Source organism: Pempheris klunzingeri, chromosome 7 (genome assembly GCF_042242105.1).
Source record: "Pempheris klunzingeri isolate RE-2024b chromosome 7, fPemKlu1.hap1, whole genome shotgun sequence".
Classification (NCBI taxonomy): domain Eukaryota; kingdom Metazoa; phylum Chordata; class Actinopteri; order Acropomatiformes; family Pempheridae; genus Pempheris; species Pempheris klunzingeri.
Genome location: NC_092018.1, coordinates 22482609 through 22502383, shown reverse-complemented (window position 1 = coordinate 22502383; position 19775 = coordinate 22482609). Strand labels below are relative to the sequence as shown.

The 19775-nt window shown below is 44.7% G+C and overlaps 1 protein-coding gene across 1 annotated transcript in view; it reads right to left on the bottom strand.

Annotated features, from left to right (window-relative positions):
- nr6a1a (nuclear receptor subfamily 6, group A, member 1a) overlaps positions 1-19775 on the bottom strand; it is a 74846-nt gene that overhangs the window by 38344 nt on the left and 16727 nt on the right. The gene's annotated exons all lie outside the window — the stretch shown is intronic.

Sequence of the window (19775 nt, the reverse complement as noted above, 5' to 3'; positions counted from 1 at the left end):
CCCCAAAAACAAAGCAACAGTTGAAACATCCAGACATATTTTACCCACCAATTACAGTTCATTCCTGTACTCAAGATTGAAATAGGTGCAGGCTCAAGCCATGAAACTCATTTCTTCTCACTTGTACGGTCTTGCTCTCACACCACTACAAACCACATCTGAATTGTTGAAGAGATCACTAGCAAGTAAGATTGACTGCTTTCTTTCTTCTTATGAGGGAATACAGGCATTACAATTCAGCATTTTCCTCTGTGAAGAGCCACTGCCAACATGAGTAATACTCACTCCCTAATAGCTGTTGTTAACCTTTTTTAGAGTTAAAAGCCAACCCACAATGTTGGAAACAACAAGCCCAAAATATGTATAAATCCGGCTGGAGGGTGACTTCTTCTGCACCATTTTACCGTCACAGGTGACTCCAGAAGCTGTCTCAAAATACTCCACTCTCTCTTCCACGAAAGAGACACTACCACTTCTCTTAACTAACACCTCTGACATGTGACAATAAATCTGTATGTTGTGAATGTAAGTCCGTCAGACAAAAATAGAAAAGTGAGTCTTTAACCTCGCTGGCACTGGTGAGAGCAGATCTGGATGGATCTACATACAGATGCCGATGCTGCGCGTGATTCGGGTGAGTAAACGACATGCAAGGTCTTCGGCGGGGGGGATGCGGTAGGCGGAACTCCTCGTGACTTCTCATCCCGATCCACCGAGGTATCCACTTTAATATCATCTCAGTCTAACTGGGAGGTGATCGGTGCCAGGGCAGTATTTTCTTAAGGCCAAACTAAAAGGTATGTGTGGCAGCGTGTTACCGGCCGTGGAGCACTGCATGTTATCCAGGTCAGAGTGATCTAATCAGGTGTGAATGAAAGCACTTGGCGGCGCTCCAGGCCCCGTTATGCCGTCATCACTTAGGGGGAAGAAAATCACACATGCGCATAGTAGAGATTGTTCTGTTTTAGTAGAGATGTGAGGACGCTTTAATGCAAAATTGACTTCCATGGCGCTACAGCAGTACACCACGTTTTTTGAGAGAGTGACCACTGGCACTAGTGTCATGTGAACACAAAGACAGTGGTGGGTTGGGGTGCCAGATTTACATATTGGAAAACCTCACACTGTGCACTGTTAGACACAAAACAGCTCAGACCTGGGTGAGCCACATGTACTGTCCATATACACACACAAGTCAGCAGCGAAATGATGCACTGAACATCTGAGAATGAGAATTGGCATTCTTGTATGATTTCAACTGAAACAGTTCAATACAGTATCAAGTTCCCACATCGCAGGTTTGTAAATTGCAGATTTCAGATTCCAGAGATTTAAGGTGGCCACAAAGACACTTTAACCCCTCAGCAGCTGAATGTGAAAACAGCCTTCTGGTGTAAAAGTCTGCACATACATCACTCTGCACAATGAACCTCAAACATTCAAGTCAAGTAACGCACAGCGACACACACATCTGAGTTTTTAAATGAATATCAAAGAATAAGAAAGCAGACGACAAATCTGATCAGATCAGAAATCGCATTCTAATTCGATCAAATTTTAGTCAGGACCAAAAAGAACCGAGGTCCAGTATCCAACTGTAGTCCATACATGTAGTGTGCAATATTCCATCTTAGGGGAGGTGCTGCCTTGCGTGGTTTTAGTCTAAATGTTTTACATTTCCTGAACTTTCTTGAATGGCAGCGTGGAAAGCAGAAAAGATTTTATATTCATTCATTTACCTCAGCATCATAGAGACACTGGATAAGTTTATCGGAGGTAAGCATCCCACTTTAGGGAAGCAACTGAGGATTATTTTCATCAGAGATCACTTACCAATTAATCAAAGAATTGTTTGGTGAGTAAACTCTCAGAACAGACCAACTCAAAAAACTGTTTGTGAAATTATTAAGATGAATAAAAGCTTTATTATGAAAGCAGCTTTAGAAGGTTGGTTGATAAAAGGCTAATTGAATATCAAAATTAGTTTTGATTAATGTCTTATGTAATTGATTTATTTTCACATGGTTGAATTACAGACTTGAAACTGAAATTCAATAGGGGACTATTGATAAATGAATCATTCTTTAAGTCATATTTTTTTCTTTGGCCATAAATTCACTGGTTTCATCTCGTCAAACATGTAAGTATATATATCCTCTATAATACCTTCACGCTGTCGAACCACAGCAGTTAGAACTCCAGTAAAGCCACATAACTCTGAGGATGCTGTTTTTTTTTCCTGAGCAGTGTCATCCAGACTCCACCCAGAGCCTTCGACAGCCATTCAATAGAGAAGCCTTCCACTTTCAATGGTCTGAGCTCAGACCAATCACAGAGCCCCCTGCCCCCCCCCCACCTCAGCTCCCAAGCCTTCAGCCAATGACAGCAGCCCTCGCTCTGCACATGACTCTCTGTGCTGCTGTCCATCAACTGCCTCATATATAGTGCATGCAAGAAAATGTGGAGCAGTTCAATAACTTGTGTCGTAGCCAGGCTCCTCTGTGTGTGTGTGTGTGTGGGTGTGTGTGTGTGTGTGTGTGCTTGTTTACCTGTGTAGTCACACGGAAGGAGAGCGAGGGAGGGCGAGAGAGGGAAGGAGGAAAAAAAAAGAGAGAGAGAGAGAGAGAGAGAGAGATTTGTAAGGCACTTGTATTTGCAAACTACTGGCTGACTTCCCACTAAAGGCAAGTATGTGTGTGCGTGTGTGTATGTGTGTATCTGGGGGAGACAGGCAGACAGACAGACAGACAGACAGACAGACAGAGAGAGAGAGAGAGAGGGAGAGAGAGAGAGAGAGAGAGAGAGAGAGAGAGAGAGAGAGGAGCCCGTTCAAACCATTCCAGCAGCAACTTTTCGCCTGGTCTACATGACGTTTCTCTGTGAATATGGAAGCTTTTCACTCTCGTGTTTGATTTTTTTTCTACCATCCAGTCACAGCAGATTTGTCCCGTCCAACTTTTGTCCACACTTTAGGTGAGTATTTGAACTGCTTGCCTTTCCCTGAGGCTTCTCATTTCCAACTTCACTGATTAAACACTTGCCGTTTACCATTTTCCCACCTATTCTGATCTTGTTTCACAGTAGCGCATGACTGATGATTTAAAGAAAAGCTACAACTCCATTCAAAAATTCATTGAAAAACTGCTCTATTTTGCAAACGTTAATGTATGAAAATAACTTATATTTTCACTTGGAACAGGCAGAAATGTGTTATTTGTTTGTGAGGCATATGTGAGTGTTTGTGCTTGGTACACTTTGTCTTAAACTGAGTGTGTGTGCACGTGTTTGTATGTGTGTGAAACCAGACAGAGGCTCTGTGTGTGGGAGAGTTTTGAAAAGGATGTATGCGTGAGAGAGAGAGAGAGAGAGAGAGAGAGAAAGACAGACAGATTGTGTGAGCTGGACAAAGTGTGCCAAGTGTGAAAAGTGTGTGTGTGTATGTGCGCTCGCTCGTGTGTCTGTCTGTGTATGTGTTTATGAGTGAGTGTGTCTTTTTTTTTTTTTTTTCTAAAGCTTGCTCTGTGGGAATGCAGACTGCGGTAGCCAGTGGCGATGTTTGACTGGGAGGAACTGAGCCAGACAGTAGACAAAAGCGAGCAGGGCTGTCCAGACAGGGCAGGTCAGCCATTAGAGGCTGCAGCGGAGGGACAGGTCAGCCAGCTGCTCCGCTCCACGAGGGGAGCAGATGCCCCGCCTTTTAGCGTTTCGGGTGAGGGTTAGAGTTGCGGTCGGGGTTAGGGGTGACCGTGCTCCGCTTCACGACCGCCTCTCAAAGTGCTCACCTTGCACCTCACCTTCTCCCATAAACTGCTTTGCCGGTTGAAAACCCGGCAGTTGAGACATCAGTTGAACGAGCTAAAAATAATTCCCCTTGCATCATTGTGAAATTTGCTTAGCACTGTTTCAGATGGACATCTTGGCAATGGTTCCAATCAAAAATTCAAAAAGTTGATGTCAATGACTTGTTAGTTAACAAAAACTACTACGGAGAAGGGAGGAAAATACAGCATAGGAAGTGTAAATGGAGGAGGTGGTTAAATATACACAGCAACAAAAGAGGAAGACTGTAATTTTCACAGAGGTTGTTTTTTTTTTCTATTCCCTTTTTGTTGGCTTTCCCCGCCGGCTTTTGTGTGTGGGGGGGGGGGGGTCGCTGGGTTTATAATGTATTTAGTGACAGGAAATACTGGCTGTCCCTATATTTCTGTCCCCAGTCTGCTTTTGTCCAAAGCTCTTAATCCAACACAAAAAGATGAGTGCATGAAAGAGTAGCAACAATCATGAAAAGCATCGCCCCGGATCACAGGCAAACACCACGGCTGCCGCTGTAGTCGACCCTTCAGAAACACACAGTCACAGACGGCACGGGGGCTTAACACCAGGACAGATGACACCCACACATAGAGAAGTTTGAACTGATTTCGCGAGTGACGAGAAAAAGCAGCTCTTTGGAGCTACACACAGCTGCTATAGGAACCGCGAAAACAACAAGCATCATCGCGAAAGGTCACAAATTCTGATTAACGCAACAGAAACGCCGGCCCTGGCTGTGGTCTGGAAAACATCAAATTAAAAAAAACTCTGTCTGTGTATATCTAGCATATCTGAGGCCCTCGTAACTGAAAGCAGAGTACAACTCATTCACTGAAATGCCTGTACATGTAGAGTCTTGTTACCGAGATACACATCTCAGCCCTCGTCAGCGGCAATGGCTGGCAACTGAAGTCATACCCCCCGTCAACAGAGGCTTTCAGTGAAGCTGTGACTGAAACGCATGCTTCTCAACTATGTACTTCAGCCCACATGTGAACATACCGTGTCTTTTTAGTGACAGTAAAAAAAAAAAAGAAACTTAAGACAATTTACAGGTAGCCAAAGCCTTTGTGGACAGATCAACTGAAACCACTCTGTGGAGGTGAACTTCATGAGATTGTTTGTTCCTGAAATGGTTACGCAGCATTTAGGAAACCTTGACAGTTCAGTAAAGGTCCAGTATCACTTGTTGATCAGCTAATATCTCCTGTCAGTTCAGAAAAGGCAGCAGTTGTGTAAGCGTCTCCCGTGACCCAGCCTTGCCCAGCCTGGCCCGGCCCAGCCTGGCCCGAGCTGAGGTCTGCACTTTGGTCCCAGGCTTGGAGTTCTATAAGCCACTGTGCACCCCTTGCTCCCTCCCAGGCTTGTGTGTGTACCTGGATTTGAATAGAAACCAGACAGCGATGCCACCCCCCCGCCCCACCGTCCCTCCCCCTCCTCTGTCACCACTCTCGCGCGGGACAATGAGGATTTGTTAGTGCTCAGTCGCGAGCCTGCTGACACAAAGCGTATAGCCTTCCAGTCCCCGGCCCTGGAGTGTAGCAAACTGAAGCACAGGCGGGCAGGACACCAGCAGGGGGGCCCGGGGTGGGGGTTGAAGGGGGTTGAGGGAGTGGGGGCAGTTTGCAGGGGTGGGATTAGCAGACAAGAGCTCTGGGTTGGGGGATGGGGGTCTGAAATGAACAGGAAATTACTGCCTTTGATGAGGCAGAGGCAGATTCGCACAGACTGAACTCCTCCGGGCCTCTTACCCCGGCCGTAAAAAACCCGTTTGAGCAGAAAATGTCAAAACACTTCATGCCCCCCATGTGTCACTTCCCTCTGGCTATGATGGAGTTGTTAAGTCCATACACAGGTGCTAAGCAAACACTCACAAAAGTTTGCCCTTTTTTTTTTTTTTTTGCTCCACCACCACCGCTTGCTGTCACCTCCCCAGCTGTTCCCTTCCTCTTCCTCCCTTCAGACGCCAGCCATGAGCGTGTCATGGGAATCCTATTAAGCTCTGCGTTCACCAGACCCTATCTTACTCACCGATCACAGCTCAATCTATACCACATTGTGGGGGAAACCACAAACCCTGGCGTGTATATGTAGCCTTCTGCATAGATATTTGTAGACCCACGAAGGCGTGGAAAATATTGTAAATGTCGTCGCATCACACATTTAAGGGAGAGACTTGTTTTGGTTAAGAGCAAAAAAAGAAACTGGTCAGTTTGCCCTATATGATATTTGCTGGGGCCTTTAGATGTGTTTGCCTCCAATGGTAGGAGGAGGGGTTACTGTGTCTCTTTTTTACAAGGTTGCTCCCTGCCTCATATACAATTAAACAATGATTTAATGTCTTAGAAGACAACTGCATTCTTTCATATGACACCCACTGCATTTGAATCTCTTAAATTTCTCAAATAGAGAACTCTCTTCGTGTTGTGTGTGTTTGTGTTCCTGAGCGTGAGGGGCGATGGTAATGTGTGTTCAGTGAATATCAGGGTCGATTAGAGAGTCTCGTCTGGTCGGGCTACAGCAGATTAGACAGGCGGAGCAGATACAGGCCGCGGGCTGGTCGTCTGGCGCTCTGACCCACATTGCTCTGATGTGCACGTCACTTCCCATTACACTGACAATTGGACGCCACATCAGCTGAGTGTGCCGTGATCTGCATACCCTCCCCACAGGCGAGGCCTCGCTCCCGGTAACCTCATGCTGTCACACACCAACCTTGGCCGTCCGGCCGCCCATCTACAGGAAGTGCTGGATGAGTCACAGTGAGACATCGCTATCGCAGCTCTTGGCCTTGACTGTGTGGGTGGTAGATTTGGCACGCTAGCAGAATGTTGACCTTGATGCTAATATACTAATATCTAAGCTTCAGGATGTCAAGTCAAGTAAGCAAAGGCTTGTGACAGAGCATCCTCTGTGCTTTATTTTTAGCCAAAAGCCGCATGTAACTATCAGCTCTCCACATTAGTGCTGTCAAGGACACATATTCAGAGCAACAGCTTAAAAATTTTGTCTGAATCATTTGTTGCCACAATGACTCAAACAGTGTTTTCGTAGCAATTGGTTGTTTATCCTTGTCGTCTCCCTTTGGATAAAATAATGCCATGCCTTAAGTGTCCGTGATGGATAGGTTGCTTTTCAGATGCAGTTCCAAACCTCCTGCTTTGACTAACACTCCACTGTCCTTGTCCTCTGTAGGTGATGCTTAATGGGAGTTTAAGGTGTTGGTGAAAGTGCACAACCCATACAAAACACAATATTGAATTTGATCTCTCCACCTGAGATTTAGTCAACTACTTGGGCCAAAAATGCATGTACCCCTGCAGCCCGTCAGTGTTGTGCCCCTGCATGTATACTTAGATATATATGTGAAGTGTAAGAGGCCTCGGTGGCTGTTCTGCAGCTGGCTGACAGAGACAGGTCTGTCTGAAAGCCGCCTGAAAGATAATTGGCAGCTATGGAGTAAAAAGCGGGCTCAGCAACAGATAAGGGCCGTGTGGAAAGCTCCATAATCATCACGGATTAGCAAATGATAAATCATGGGTTCACACAAGTATGCTGTCACTGCTGGAAGAGCTGGAGAGAGAGAGAGAGAGAGAGAGGGGAAGAGAGTGGATGAGGCGAGATATGGAAAGAGTGGGATAGAGAGCATGTGAGAGGGAGAGAAGAGAGTGAATTGTAGGGAAGATGGCGATGTTTTTACTGTAATTCAAAAGAAAAAACACAATAATACCATCTAGCAGGTCAGCAGGAGAGGCAGGCTGAGAGGGGGAAATGAAAGAGAGGAGAAATTAAAAGCTCTGCCAACACTCCAGCTAATACAATCTTCTGCCTGTCAGATTACCTTCTTTAATCCAGAAAGGTTTAACGCCTCTTAGAAATCTGAAAGGAGACACGAATTCAGCAGAGATTTTCCTCTGCTAGAGAGGAGGAAGGTGCCGGGGAGGAGGGTTAAGTCTCTGAGCAACTCTCCAAAGCACTGGCCTCAACAACTCTGCTGCACAGTCGTCAAACTGCTATGCAGAGGATCAGCCAATTCAAACCACTGCAACGCTCGACTCAAACATCCCCGATTTATACCGCAGTGTTCGTCTGCCGTTGAGAATTGTGCATTTATGCATCTCTAAAAATATCACACATGAGCGCGGTGTGTTTTATCCACACTGGAGTGAAGGGCTGCCTGTCTTTCAGAAATACAGTAGGACAAAAAGATGGGCTTAACTTAAGCTTAGGCGGAGCTGATCAGGTCAACAGAGCACAAAGCACGGTACAGCGCATTAAGGACACAGTGTCCCTGCTGGTGCGACGCAGTGACACGCTCCCCAACTGGGATGGGGCACGATGCTTTGTACATGTTTGTCACGCAAATAAAATTAGGTAGCGCGGCTTTATGGGAATAAAATGGCGCCATAGACAAAACGTAGAGGGAGGATAACAGCCTTGTTTAGTCTAGTCAGTGCAGCAAAGCAGCAAGAATGCCAGTATTAGGGGCTCTCATTTTAACTGGCGCTAAAAATGGAGGACAGAGTGATACTGGAAGGTGCGATGGTTAATTACGCCAGGAAAAAAAAATGGCTAAATGAAGCAATTCAAGGTACAAATGTTACACTTTCCACATCTTCCTTTGTCTTGTGTGGATGATACTGCATTCATAGCTTCTGGAGGGATTACTTTCCAGGGTGCACCTCGATTTTGACACCAAAAATGAGATGCTTCCAACAACCTACTCATAACTCTTTCTCTTTCTGCTCAGTAATCATCAGCAGCACGATCTAGATCAGCTAGGCCTGTCTGGCAGTAAGATGGCACAGGCAGCATCTGGGTACAATAAAGGTCGATCAGTATCCAGGTCATTCCTGCGCTGGGCTACCCCGCTGGCTCCCCACTCATATCGGAAATGTGAAATCAGAATTGCCGCCTGTGATTTTCGCTCCTCTGCTTCCCTGCTTGGTACTATTTTTAATTCTGCCAGCATGAGGCTTCCCCGCTTTGCGGGCGGGGTGGGTGCAGGAGAGGGAGAATGTTTTAAGATGATGATGATGATGATGATGGCGGTGATGGCCCCGCTCTCTGCTCCATGCTGTGTGTTACTGCGGTCCAGGGTGGGGCGAGTTTGAGTGCCAGGCATACAAGAGAAACGCTGATTCCCGATCCCACCACTGCACTGCGTCAACTCGGCAGATTAAAAACTTGGATTATGTGCCATAAGTGAGCGTTGTGTAACCTTTTGTTTGGGGTCCCTTAAGGATGCATTTGTTTGTTTGGTAAGTTTGTTTCTTCGGTGCTTTAATGACTCAATTAGACCCCGAGATTCAAACAGACTGAAAACCGAAATATGATAGTTGGAGTGAGGATTTTGGGTGTGAGCTTTGACAATGCCAGCGTTCAAAAGGGGCCCCTAGTCTGACCTGGGGATAAAGTCTGTTGAAGATAAAAAGTGGCAGCAGGCTCCAGAGAAATGTCACGGTTAAATCCAGAAGACAACCACAAAGGGCTCTCTCATCCCGCTTTGTTAGAGATCCCTAAAACTGCTGTGAAAAGAGCCCAGGATACATATTCATCAGCCTCAGCGCTCATGACTGAAATGGGCCGACAAAGCTTTGGAGAAGAGAGAGGAGTGTGACTTACAGTGCAGTTCTGTCGGGCATGCTGCGTGAGTGGATAAGTCAACTAGAGCCAGACTGACGTGACATGATCAAGTGCATCAACGCTGGGTTCAAAGGTGCACAGCAGAGAGAAAAGACAGAGAGAAAAACAGGGCAGACAGACAGGCAGGCAGGCACATCAGTCAGCGCTGGAAATGGTGAGGATAGCTGCTGCATGGAGGACAGGATGGGGGGAAAAAGGTAAGTCATAAGCAGTGAGGGCACCATGTTTAGATGAAACAGTACGCGACCGTCGAGGGTTAATGCCGAGAAAGGAGCTGGCAGCAGAGATAGGAGCTGGCTCGACCACAGCTAAGGTTGCAAATGAAACCCCAGGAGCCTTGGCAGGATGATCCATGGCACGTGGAGGCAGGGTGTTTCTAGACTGGCTTGGCAGTCCGCCTGAAGGGGTCCCTACACTTGGAGCGGTGCCGCCCTGGACACTGCTATCTGTACCCAGGTTTAATCGATACAGCTAAAACAAATAGTTTTCTGCTCCCTAAGAGTGAAAGAAATCCACGAAGGCTAATCAAACAATGATTTAATGAAAGGTTCTGCTCTTATATTATCTTTAAAGATTATAAGGGGGATCACCTTATAACCCACACAGTAACCCCTACAGCCCCAGAGTCCAGTCAGACCCTTGTTGCACGCTATCTCCTTACGTAGAATTGAATAAAACCTTGTTATCTTTTTTCCTCTGTAGAATTGGATTCATGGGATTTATAATTGACACTAGAATGATAATTTAATCACCTGATAAAGTAATGATAATACAATACACCCTATTTATGTATTTCTACCACAATTGCACAGCTTCATTACAATCAAACCTGTTTAAGTTCTTCCAATATACAGCTAAAACAGTTTCTAAATATGCAAAATGACATCATAAAGTATATGTAATTTTACATATGATAAACTCTCACTGCTAACCTACTTGGTCTATATTTATCTAACCCTAATTTATTTATCAGCTTCCACATTATATATCAGCACTGTTATATCACAGACAATTCTACTATACAAATGTGTGACAACAAACGCAGCAGTGTGACAGCTAAATATGATACCGCGTGCAACATACTGCACGGCCAAATCTCATTATAAACTTCTTAATTCAAGCAGATATTAAAATGTCCAATCTGACTTAAACCCTATTTGTGACTGGCACAGCAATTAGGCCATATTTGTTGAATTTGATTGAGTTTGCCCACGAAGAGGATCACACATGGCGCGAGCGATTTAATCTCCTCGTACACTTCCATTAGGAGATGTCTCATAGTGCCAGTGGATTGTATAATAATAATTGTCAAGAGGCATGATGGGATGGGAAAGTGTGGGAGAGCATCTGCTGGCACCCAGCCAGAGTATTTTTGCACAGGCATCCGAGCTGTGCTGGGAGTGTCGGGTTAAATGTGGGTAAAGTTATGTGAGCAAAACATTTGTGCTGTCAGAGGAAGTGGACTGACATTAAGCAAGTTTTGAACGTCTAATGGCGGGGGATGGATGCAGTCTCTCTCCTTATCGTTTTTTGTCTCACAGCACTTATCTCCGATATAGCCTGTGAAATTACCGTAACACGACATGAAAAGTGAAAGAAATATACTTTCCCATGAAAACAAAAAGGACTATGACGGAAAACCAGAACGCCGTTTTATACTCGAACTGTCCAGAGGAATGTCAGGGTGTGGAGGTGGGGCACTTTTGGATGTGTGAATGCATTCATCTTCCAGTCCAGGCGACATTTTCAGTTCCTGGCTAAGATTGTTCGTAGCGTACCAGAAAGCTTCACCAAACCTACCTGACCGGAGAGGCCGTGTGTACAGCACTTTGAGTTCTTGTTCCTGGTGCAAAAAAATCTAATCTAATCTGAGACTCATATCATATTTTAGTCAGCATTGAAGTCCGTGAACCTTTCATGAGGCTCGATCCTACCCAAAGAAAAACCACAACACTGTGGTTACATTAATAATTCTACATGCGAGGAGCTGCTTTTTAAGCCACGTCTAATCGCATATCTGACCATATCGAACAAACAGGTTAAATGCTGTTTCCCACCTATGCAGTTCAAACACAACTGAAATGTGTGATACACCGACATTAAGAATTTGAGCTCATTTTCTATGTTTAGTGTATCTGTGTTGCGCTGGCCTTGTTTCAGGCAGCACGGAGTCCTGGCTGCACACCAGGCAGCTATGCAGGCAACACAACAGAGAGTACACTGTGTGCTTCTCATTGTCCAACCCCTGGAATGTGCTGACGACGCAGGGTTCACACTGGTTCAGTCACACTGTTGCACTCTTCACTCTGGCCCTGTCAGGCTCTCATGCTCGCCCTGCTATTTTTACACATGCTATACTTTTGCGAGTTTGTCATTTATGCAAAGTTTCTGGGGATCACACTAGCGGCAGAGGTATCAAGAACCCCAGTGCAGAAGTGCAGCCACACCTCAAACTGATGAATAAGTCAGCGTGCGTGCAGTCAGTTAACATACATTCGCCATAAGTTCTCCCAAGTGCAGGGAGAGCGGAAGTCAAGTCAAAAGAGAAAAAAAAAGAGGGGGGGGAGAGAGGGAGAGATATTTGAGAATGAAAAAAGCCTCTGTGTGTCTCGGGCATGCAGCCAAACAGTACAAGTGCCAAGGAGGGAAGCCATTGAAGCCTGAGCCAGAAGGACTGAAAAAACTATTACTTCCCACCTTGTCTGTGTGTGGAAACAGAGAGAGAAATTAGGAAAATGTGGGAGAGTTTTTCTTTGAAAGGAAAAATAACCACAAGGGCAACTTGTTCTTGTAGCACAGGCACAATGTGGGCAGAGAGTGAGTTTCTTAGAAATAAGAAAAATTGGAGAAAAAAAAAGAACAATATCTGGCCATGACATGTAGACTGAACATAACAAAAATAGCTATTGTCCAAAAAATTTTATTTATTTATATTTTTTTTTTGTCAAATACTATGTTGGTTATTTTTATTCAAGGGAAAAACTCATTTTCAAGTCGAATTCATGTTGACTTGACTTCTGCGCTCTTATTTGGGTTTAAGGACCAGATGGGAACAATGACGGTGATGAATTCATGGAACATGTGCAATTGAGAAATGTTTTAGCATTGTATTGCAGTAATAATGGCATCTCATCCATGGTCAGTGAACTGTGTCAGAGACTGTGTCTCTCTTCCCAAAGTGATCATTCATTATGCAGAAAGCAGTAGAGTGGTGGTTTCTTTCTGAAAGGAGAATACAGTGAAAATCCACAGATCCAATTCTCTCATTTTAGATCTGACTGATCTAACGGAGCACCAAATCCTGCAGAACTGCAAACAAATCCTACAATGAGTTGCATCATATATTCACTACATCCCTAACACGTTTCGGTACCTCTTCAAAATCAATACCCCAACCTACATAAGGAGCCAAAATTCAACGTGAAGAGAGGATACAGAATAAACCAAACACAGTGTTCTAAATCTCTTCTGTGTTTGAGGGAAGCAGGCAAAACAGGGAGAGAAAGACAGAAAAGGAGACAGACAGAGAGAGCATTAATAAAACATGACTGCATGATTTTCCAACCTCAAAGAGGCGAACACAGGAAGGCGCACTCCCAGAGCAGTAGCTGAGGTTCAGCGCAGGGTGAAGGGAACAGTAATCTCTAACTAGCTCAACACTGCAGTGCACTAGTTTAAGCTGTGGGGCACAGCAGCGCTCTCTGATCACACTTGTGCCAATTCGCCGCCTTCCACGAGCCTGACTGACGTCGTCTTTTGTCCTTTTATTCATCCCAGTTCTGATTTTTTTTTCTCCCCTTTTTTTGTTCTTTTTGCTGCAGGCTGAAGGTAGAAGAAGCACGGGCTCGGCGGAGTTTGAGCAGTTTTGCAGAGGGTGAGGATGATAACAACTGCGATGGTGCTCAGCATATCTGCAGGGCTATTTAAGGAAACCAAAACCTTTGCATCACAACCTCTCCTCGCTCCTGTGGGCTTCTCATCAGCGTTATTTGAACTTCCAGGCCGACGTGAGCGGTGACACGTCTCGGCACAGAGTTTCTCTACACGGGCCAAAAGAAACAGAAACATACGCACTGACACAGATACACACATGCACGTGATCACATGCACATCTACCTCATCTTTCTTAGTCATGATTTGCACTACAAAGTTAACATTTTCCATAACGTTTTGTTTGAACCATCTGTTGACTGCTGAGGTGGGCATATAACACACTGAGAGGTCTGATATCATAGTAGGCTTACAAAAAAACAAAATAACTGTTAACATCTGAATTGTGGGCATTTTAAAATACTTATGTGGTTTGGATGGGAATTATAAGTTAGGGACAGGCGAGCATTTTTGTGAATTTTCCACCGAGAGGCTGAAGATGAACGAAAATAAACTAGGTAGCTTGACTTTTGTTACTCATACGTTGCACATGTTGATTTTCTCTGACAAGTCAAATAGCTGCCATCGATCAAACAAACCATTGGCAGGACACACATTCCTTCCTGGTGCCCACGGTGAACATTCAACGCTGTCGGTGAGTTTGAGCTCTGACCAAAACCATCGACCGTTGACTGTACCCTGAGGGACACCACAGCGCACATTTACACAGTCTTCTGGAAACCACACATCATGAGGTATTTCGCTTCTTCCCTCATCCAGAGCAAAATTTACAACCACAGTATGTGGAGGGATAAAAAAAAAAAAAAAAAACATGTGACATAGCCGGGACGGACTTCATCAGACACCACATCACCTGTGACGCAGGAAGCGTTCTCTCTTAAGGCTGCAATAAACATTCATTGCTGTCGGTGGGTTTACATGAGAATAACTCACTGATCAATGAATGCAGACTGCGGTTCAAACGGCTCAGTAACCGGTCAGCCATGGCGTTCGACAAGAGCAACGAATCTGTGCCCAAGAAACATGATCCGACATGCCAACGGTACTGTGGAATATTAAGGTAAACCAAAGTTTTGCATGGACTCTGGCTGGGAAATACAAGCACGCTGTGTGTGCAGTGTGCCAATGTCACCATACAGGATACCTAAGAAGTGAAGCTCAGATTTTAAAGCAGTTACCACAAACTGTCCTAACATTTTCCAACAGTTTAACCATGTTGCTTTAAAATCGGTTTAGAAAGGGCAAGTTCACCCAAATTAGGTAAAAACATATTTTCTCACTTACCACTAAAAGGTATCTAGACATGTAGTTAGATTTGGTCGTCTTTGTCCAGGTTTTGAGATTTGGCTCCCATTGTAATGAAACTGAATGAAATTTCATTTGTGGTGCTTAGAAACATTTAGAAAACTTCAGCAGCAAGACCTAATTTCAGAAATTCTGTCTCCTGACGTACCCCGACAGAAAGCCCCCCCCTCTGAGTCTGGTTCTGTTCCAGGTTTCTTCCTGTTAAAGGGGAGTTCTTCCTGCCACTGTTTCCTAATATAATATCTGATGCTGCTCATGTGGGGATTCTTGAATCCTTAATGTTGAACTCCTGAATCGTTGAGTCTCTCTCTAATTAAAGAGTTTGGTCTAGACCTGCACTTTATGGAAAGAGTCTTGAGATAACACTGTTGTGAATTGGTGCTGTATAAATAAAGATTGATTGATTGATTGCTAACAGTTTTGTAGGTTTACAGTTCTTTGGTAGAAGGTAGTTCCAATGAACGGTTCGCACAAGTCAGCAAATTATCCAGAGTAACAAGGACACTTGTTTCAGGCAGAGACATAGAGACGTTAGCACCACAAACAAGATCTTATTCTCCTCCACTGTATTAAGATGGAGGCAGTGCTTCAAATACAATGGTAGTAAATTACAAAAAGTACAATTATAAAGCATTTCCATGCATACCATCGAGTTTTAGGTATCAACAAACTGCGTGAAATCGGCAAGTCGTGGTTTCAACTCATTTCAGTATAAATCAGCTTGCAGGTACTTTGACAATTGTACTTGTTTTGACATAAATATATAACATAAAGAGATAATCTAGATCCAAGTCACTTACAGTTGTTTTTTCCTCCTCCTCAGTTTTCTAATGGTGACAAACTATGTGATGTTAACACTGTTTCTAAGTGACCTTAAACCTAGTTTGGTATTTATGTGATACATACATGTACATCAGATATACATATAGACAAACAGCATATTTATCTACAGTAAGCTAATATAAGCTTTACTATGTTCGATTCTCTGTGATTCAGACACATCTCAGAGGTTTGATACCCTGAATGCAAAAAAATGTTACTGTGTTGTAAATAGGATAAAATAAAAAAAACAAAAAAACAAAGCCTCCTCGAATACATTCAATTCGTATCAGTTTATCAAATGTATTCAGCCACATTATCCACATTATTCACCACATTCGGGAGTATTTCAATACAAACTGACTTTGCATATGCTGAGGACTGTGGCTCCTGGTGTCACAGCCATTCATTTTATTTCTATGTTCTGCTGACTGTAGCTGGCAATCTTATCGAGAGCACACAGGTAGGGGGCTCAGCATGTTGCCTAAAATCGACTTCCCACCGTGACCCAGTTGTGAAATTCCATGACTTTTTCTCTGACTTTCCATTACTAAACATGACCGTTTCCATGACCTCAAATTTGTTTTCAGTTTGTGTTTGCTAATGTCGTCCGCTTTCCACTTGACTTGGGCTTGGAACCCACCACGGCAATAAATGTGTGAAACAAGCTGGAAAATCCTGTTGGCTATGTTCTTTGTATATTCTGAAACCTCCTGACCTAGAATTCCCAAACTTTGTAATGACAGAACTGTCACCTAAATGTAATGTAACTAAAATGTAACACAGAGAAACACAGTAGATTCTGTGCCTCAGTTCCAAATAAGGCACACAAATTTAAAAATGCTTTGAAACAAATTGTGCCCACAATTAATCAGCCTCGTACCACCACTTCAGAATGTATAGGCATATGGAAATAATCTTGTAGTAATTGCCCTGTAAGGTTATCCTAACATGCTGGGAAATTTCAAACACACTGGCGTTTTCCAGCAGAGTATACCCATAACGTTTGTTCCTGTATTTACGGTGGTAAAGTGTTGGAGGGGACAACAAGCAGCCCAGGGAACCTCTTGTCTTTCTTTTTGTCTTTAAACCGTCTTCGTAAACCGTGCACCGCCACACACAGACAGTCTAACCGGAGGCCTAAAAAGGGATGTGTTAAAGTGTTAAATAAATCAGACTACTATCATTTACATACACGTGTGTGTGTGTGTGTGTGTGCATGAGGGTTAGGTACATATTAGATCTTAAAACAACCCGCCCGCCCCCCCCTCAGGGGTGGTGGTGTGTCTAAGCTCAAGCTCGGGTCCTGGGAGTTTGAGGGTTCTGCGCAGTATCTAAGCTGTTTCTGTGACTGTGCTCTTCTGGACAGAGACCTCAGATGTTGAACCTGGAATCTGCTGGAGTCATTCTCCAAAGAGAGAGAGAGAGAGAGAGAGAGAGATAGCTCTGGGAAATTGTGGATATTACTGGCATACTTTAAATAAGAGAATCATCTACAAATAAATAGGTGAATGCTTTGCTGCAGCTTTGAGTAAAGCAGTGTGTCTACAGACGCCTAAATGTGGCGGATGGATACAGTTTGCTACGTATATTAGGGCCACACAAAAGTCTGCTTGTTTATCCCTGTGGAGTTGGGCTTTGTCATCACACACTGTGAAGTTATAGGCACTGACACTGGGAACAGCCTGACCCACTTCTCCATGACCTGGAAACACTCCGCAGGCTGACCCTGAATGCCAACGCGAGTTGCATCAAGCGAGAAAAAGGTGCGGTGAATCAAATCTAGGCTAATCATGAATTATTAAAGGCTAAAATGATAAGAAAGCACGGAGGTCAGCAGCAGCAGCAGCAGCAGCAGCTCCCAAACACTCTGCAGCACTCACGCAATGTTCTGAGTGCAAAAGACTGGGGCACCCAAGGGAGAAGGAAAGGAAAAAATCAAGTGGTAGAAAAATTCTACAGTGGCCTTTCAGTCTTCATCCAATTATCTATACATTCACTGGAGTCACTCGCAGCCCTTAAATCCACTGTAAAAGAGAAAAATGCCTCAAAAGGAACAAAGAGAGCCACCGTCAAGTGTTTGACGACTCTGCTGAGGAGCACGTAGGAAAATCAGAACCTGGTGATCTTGGATGACCAGGTGGACACAGGCACATGAAGTTAGCCCAGTTATGTGAGGACAAAGGAAAGGCATGTGATGGGTTCCAGCCAAGTAGTTCCATATGGGTGTTGAGTTCATTGGGTCCAGGTGGCACGTGGGAGCATACATCACATGGAGGTCCACCATGGATCTACTGCCCTCTTATGGTCTGGAACGTGCAGTGCTGCAGGAAGCCCTGGCCGCCCATGCTGATTAATGAGGTGGGTTTGATGACAGATGAATGACCACTGAATCTAGATATTCCTCCGAAACATAACTTAAATTCAAAAATGTCCTTTCCTGGTGTGTCACATGCTTAGTTTAAACAGATCATCCACATTGATAATCCAGTTAGACGTGGAATGCAAGAGTTGCAGGGAATATAGAACATGCATTGTTCAACTTGTATTTTCATGCCTACTATGTACTTTCCCTAAGAGATTAGAGTTAAAGTTTAATGCGAAGAACTGAAAATATAATGGAGATCCAGTCAGAGAAACCTGTCAGGGGCAAAGTTGAAGAGAGAAAGTACTGTCCCAGCTGGTAATGATTAACCATGGAGCAGAGGTAGTCACCAAAGAACCCTGATAACCCCACTGGCGACCCGCTCACAAGCCATTGGTCAGATGTGTAGTCGGACTGAATGCAGAGGGGAGGGGGGGCTTGAGAGTTTGAACAGAGCAAGGTCAGCAAAGAGGCGACCGGAGGAGGAGCCGTGGAGCAAAACATGCCCTGATTGCAGGTCACCAAACATATTTTAAAGTGAAGAATATTTGCTTCAAGAGACTTGAAATCTCAAGGAAAGCCAAAGCCTATCAGTGACGTAAATCCTGTACGACTGGTGAGATAAATAATTGATCCAAACGGATGTGTGAGAGAATAAGTGTGCAGCTATCGCTTTTATGGACTTCTGCATTTTACCACCACCCCAAGGAGGTAAATCTGTGCCGAGGACACTGCACTCTCATAGGTTTATAAACCTATGAACCACAAATCAATCCCCCATAAATGACCATCTGCAGGTTCTTCGTGAAGATGGTGACGAATGCTCTAAGTTTGGAGAGATATATTCAGATTAAGAAAAAAAACAACAACAACCTTTCTCACGTGAGATATGCGAGTTGGAGCTTGGACCTCATCTATAGGGGTAGTGTTGAAAACAGCTGTTGCTAACTCAGCTATTTGGCCCCTGACCTGGTTTTTTTGGTCACTGAATGGGGGTCTCTGAATTCCCACTCCTGTCAGAGCATTTACAAGCCTGAGGAGCCCCGCTTCAGCCCCCCTTGACCTCAGCATCACCCTTGCCCACTGCATGCACCGAAGCATCCTGGGAGGAGAATGGGGTCAACAGAGGGAGAGAGTGGCCGCAGCCGCGAGCCCACCTCGTCAAGTTTACAACCCAATCAGGCGCAGCCCCATAAATCCACGCCTCCTCCCGCAGCACACAACAATGCGGGCCATTTACTGTGTGCGCAGGTTTAATAGTACCTTTCCAGCTTCCTTCCACTTCTTAGCATGCAGCCCCCCCCCCCTCCTTTCTCCTCTCGCAGGTTTATAGAGGGAGAGATGAGAAAGCCCAGGCCGGAGGCGAGCTGCACACAATCAGGTCAGTGCAGAGTCACGGCAAGGTCAGCAGTTTCTGAACTGTGTCCGACCTCTGACCTCCCCATGGTGCCACCTGGCGCAGCGATTGCAGCCAGGGGAGTCCTGAGTGAACTTCGCCTGAACCTGGACCTTAACATTGGACCATTGCCTCACCCCTGGCCCTCTGCTCCCGGGTTTCCTCTGGGCCAAGAGTCACACATTTCTGACATTTTTACGTCTCACATTTTTAGGTTTGCGGTTTACCCATGACGCAGGGCTGTTGATGGCACAAGGAAGAGACTTTCAGATGTTGCCTGACCCACTCAATCACATCATGCACATGTACACAAACAAAAGAGAACACAGAGAGATGTAAGACACAATAACAGTCTTGTTAATATAAATTTATGGCTGCCATTCTCACACACACACACACACATACACACACTTGTTCCCTGTAACTGTTGGAGAGCCAGTGGAACCAGATTTACAGAAGAAGCTGCTCCATTATTATTGAGTTTATACTCCCATCTTGTGGATTTGACAGGAAATTATAGGCCATTCAATAAAACCGAGG